Here is a 4900-nt window from a genome sequence, read left to right as displayed (position 1 = left end):
GTGAAGTTTAAGTGAGTAGATGAGTTTTTTAAATGTAAATCAAAGAGATGACAGGATATGTGACGTGAGCAGAGATGGTAAAAGACGTCATTCCAGTGTCATTTAACACAAGTCCTCAGCACGGGTCTAACATTTCCAACAGAATTTTCCAATTTCCATACCACTGTGTGGATAATGACGTCTTCAGACTTCATAAAAATTTCTCACTTGCCACATCTGGGTACACGAGACCAGGTCCACTCTCTCTTTCTCAGTGTGTGTGAGTATATATATATACTACATATATATATATATAGTATATAAATGTACACACACTGTATGTCCCCTGTTGTCCTCGAAAGTAGCAGATGTGAGCAGGTGATTTTCAGCCTTGATTCCAGATGAGAAAGTTGGTCTGTAATTGGAGACCTGGGGCCACACACACACACACACACATTCTTGTACTTGCTGCATACTTAGGACCAGCATATACACTTTATAAATCAACCCAATTACAAATATCTACTTCATGAATGACATCTATATAGAACTACTGGTTGCAGTACCATAAAATGTCTGCAGGTGGAGCCCCCAATGTCGACCAAAATGAAAAAAAAAAATTTGACCAAATATTTTTGGTCCAAAATTTGACAGAAATGTCCTACTATACTGTCATCCAAAATTTGAAACAAAAGAAAAAAAAAAGAGGAAATGTTGACCCAAAATTTGAAAAAAAAATTTGGTCCAAAATTTGACAAAAAAAATTTGGTCCAAAATTTTACCCACAATTTTTGGTTCAAAATTTTACCCAAAACTTTTGGTTCAAAATTTTACCCAAAACTTTTGGTCCAAAATTTTACCCAAAACTTTTGGTCCAAAATTTTACCCAAAACTTTTGGTCCAAAATTTTACCCAAAACTTTTGGTCCAAAATTTTACCCAAAACTTTTGGTCCAAAATTTTACCCAAAACTTTTGGTCCAAAATTTTACCCAAAACTTTTGGTCCAAAATTTTACCCAAAACTTTTGGTCCAAAATTTTACCCAAAACTTTTGGTCCAAAATTTTACCCAAAACTTTTGGTCCAAAATTTTACCCAAAACTTTTGGTCCAAAATTAGTTTTTTTTTTTTTGACAAATTGAGTATAGCATGTTACAGCAACCTAGAGAGGTGATTTCAATGAAAACAAAGTGAGGACCATCCAAAATGTCCTCACTCTGTAAAAATGACCTCACTTTGTTGGTTAAAAACCCTCACTGGTCCTCAGTATGCCGCAAGTACAAGAGCACACACACACACACACACACACACAGAGAAAGAGAGCATCAGCTATGAGCTTCATTTACCATACGTTGCAGTGTGTGTCGGTCTAATGAATCCGTCGTGTAAATGCGCGTTCACCCTTCACCCTCATTAAGTGCTGCCGCAGCCACAGCCTCCTCGCTGAGCCATGTAATGTGAGAAATCAGAAGACTTGAGAGGCGGCGGCAGCGGCGGCAGCGGCGGCGGCGGCGGCTCAACCGTTCTCCCATCACGAGGCAGGATCAGCGGGAGGAATTCAACTTTAATGAAGTGGAAAATGTGTGTGAGAGAGAGAGGACGATTCCCATAAAACAAGTTTAAAATAGTAACTGGGTTTCATGTACAGTTCCTGCAACAGAATATATGTGAAACATGCAAAATCAGGGCACAACCATCCACTCTACACCCATTGTCCGATGCCGCACAACAATAAAACTTACATAATTTCATGAGGAGGCGAAATGCCGGCGACAAGACATCACAAAATCTGTGTTTCAATTCCTTTGAGTCACAGCGCTAACTAATCTGTTCCATATCCATGGGTCCAACAGGCAGACTTCAGTCAGCTATGTGTTCATGATATCTTGTAGTTGATCTTCTGACCTTTTTTCTCTCTGCATCTGAATGTGATTCACATAATTACAGAGAACACATCAACTGTCATCCCCATGGTGATTTCACAGCAGGTCATCCACGTTGAAGGGCAGTGGAATCGACGTAACGGTTAGTGTACACTGGAAACTTGATTTAATAATAATAATAATAATAATAATAATGCATTATATTTAAGTCGCCTTTCAAGACACTCAAGGTCGCCATACAACAACAAAATAAAAAAATAAAAAATTGTAACTGCTCTTTTACTGTTTATTGTTGTTTGTTAACAACTTAGTGTATAAGTTGACCTTGGTAGTAGTCTTGCCTTTGCAGCAAGAAGACCCGGGTTAACGGCACGGTCAGAAGAAGCACTTTTCTGCATGGAGTTTGCATTTTCTCCCTGTGTTTGTGTGTGTGTGTGTTTTCTTAAGGTTCTCCGGTTTCCTCCCACAGTCCAAAAACATACAGATTTGGGGATTAGGTAGGTGATTGGTCCAGGATGTAACCCGCCTATCGCGCTATGTCAGCTGAGATTGGCACAGTGATCCCCGAGACCCACATGGAGGATAAAGCGATAGATGGATAATAATTAGATTTTTTTTCAATGTTTTTTTTTTCATTTTTTTTTTTTTCAAGTTTTATCTTCATTTGTTCTTTTTTTTGAGTTTTTTTATTTTTTTTTATTTAATTGGACAGATAGACAGACTGTCCATATGCTCTCTGCTCTTCTCCTTGTTGCTGGCATATATGTCAGACAGATTCCACGTTGCCATGTCATTAGCACCGTCAAGTTGATGTGTACTGAGTGAGTGCTCTGTTACCGTCATGTGGGCAAGCGCTATCTAATTAAAAACATTAAATCACTGATTTAAAGGATTGTTTTATGCCTCCACAATGATCAAACTTCAGTGCCTGAAGAAAACTATTTTTTTTATAAGCCATAAATAAGTTGCACATATTCAACTTATATATTTTTTGTCTTTGTCTCATTGGACACATTGAGTTCTTGATACAAGGTCTAACCCTCTTTGGTGTCGTCTTTCATGCTATGGACAAAAGCATCAAAATGAGTGTATATGAAAAGTATAGATACTGTATAGATCAAGTCAGAACAATGAATATGAAGCTAAAGTGAGTGTGAATGGTTGTTTGTCTGTGTGGTTGGCTCCACTGTAGAGTGGATTATACACAGCTGTAAAAGTCCAATCATGACTCTTCGAGAGTTGCTTTGTTAAATGTACATTATTAGTATACAGTGGTTAGCATCAGGTCACCATAGCAACCACTCGATCTCTCATTACATGGAAAAGTCCCCAGCATCTCTTTAATCCCCGTTTTCCACTGGTCAAATGACAAAATAACAGCTTTGCTATTGTTGACCGCATGAGGACATGACGAGCAGGAGCGGGCAGTCGTTTCGTTTTCCTGCTACTCATTTTGTCAGTCTAGTCAAGCAGGCTGCACCACTTCACACCTTTCTCCGGTAAGGCACGAGGAGACACGCCGTTCAAGGAGCGTTGTGCCGCTGGATTTAAAAGAGCTGACTGAAGTAAGATGTTTTAAACTTCACACTGGAACCACTTTGAGTGCAAAAACAGTCATTTGTGACCCTGACCCTCTTTTACAAACTGTATTAGTCAAGAAGTCACAGCTCAAAAACACAGGAATGCATCATCAGAAAATGTGGGAAATAGGAAATAACAGTGAAGCAGTTACTGGCTGATATACCACAGCTTGTCTACGTGCCCGATGTGTCCTTGGGTCCTGTTCTGTCAGTGTGTGAACGAGTATGAAATTTTCATTTATTTATGAATTTAATGTAATTTTAATGTTTTGCTTTTATTCTATGATTTTCTAAATGTATTTCTCTGCACTTTGAGTTGCCCTGAATGGATGAATGGCAAGCAGCTTCGAGTGGTCATCGAGATTAGAAAAGCGCTAAACAAATACAGACCATGTACAAGCTTTGAACAGTTATATTTTAATAGACTACAACTCCACAGCAGCACTATCTGCTTGAGTTCAATAATAAACAGAACATGTTTTAAAGTTCCACTCATCGTCCCTTGAGTAATAACCAAAACACTGCCTTTCTTTCTGATTAATTAGCAGCATATTATGATCTCTATGATGACCCAGCCCTATTGAAACATATTTTTATACAACATGAAAGAAAGCAATGAGACAAGCAAGGAAAACATAGGTAAAACAAAGAAAAGAAAATCAACTGTCTGTCATTTATTTATTGAAATGATTGTATTTCTCACCTAATGAATTTTGAAATGCGAGCGGACCAGCACGAGCTCGTACCGACGCATTCATGCATCTTCTTCCCTGACAGCAGAGCCCGAGAGTCTCCTGGCACTAAACTAATTATCTCTGCTCGTTTTTAAATGATGTTCATCCAATAAAGTGCTAAACAAATTGTCTCACAAGCTTACGCTGCTTTGCATTTAAGTCTGCAAGCAAAGCAGGTTATTAAACTGCCCGACGTCACGCGGCACACGCGATTGAATTAACTTCCCACAGAGAAAAACGCAGCCTCTCGCTCTTATGAGATGAAAATATTCCCGTTTCATTTATCGTATTTGTTTACACTCACTTCTTAGAAATCACACACTCTGGTACATATGTATTAAAGCTCACATAGAGTGGTCCTGTTGCACATAAATGTTAGTTATGGAGGTCAACTTACATACATTAACTTGTTTTATGGTCAAAAACCTCCTAGTTGCTGTAAACGAGCCGATAGAAATCCTCTTTTCTGACGCTGTTTCCCAGCCGCGAGATTTGAGACTCAACTCTCACACCCAGAAGACAGAGTGTGTTGTGATTGGCCAATACCCGGAAGTGACATATTCAGCACACCTGCTCTCAGAAGCGCAGCTCCCCCCTCTGGAACGGTGGATGCACTGCTACTCATTAACAATGTTTAAAAATTGCTTCTTCACGACTCCCCGCCGCAGTCCCTTTTATGACTTTGACCCGGAGTCAGACCCAGAGTCAGAAGACACTGTCGCTCG

Source organism: Microchirus variegatus (genome assembly GCF_963457635.1).
Source record: "Microchirus variegatus genome assembly, chromosome: 14".
Taxonomy (NCBI): Eukaryota; Metazoa; Chordata; class Actinopteri; order Pleuronectiformes; family Soleidae; genus Microchirus; species Microchirus variegatus.
Note: the sequence above shows the minus strand (reverse complement) of the source record.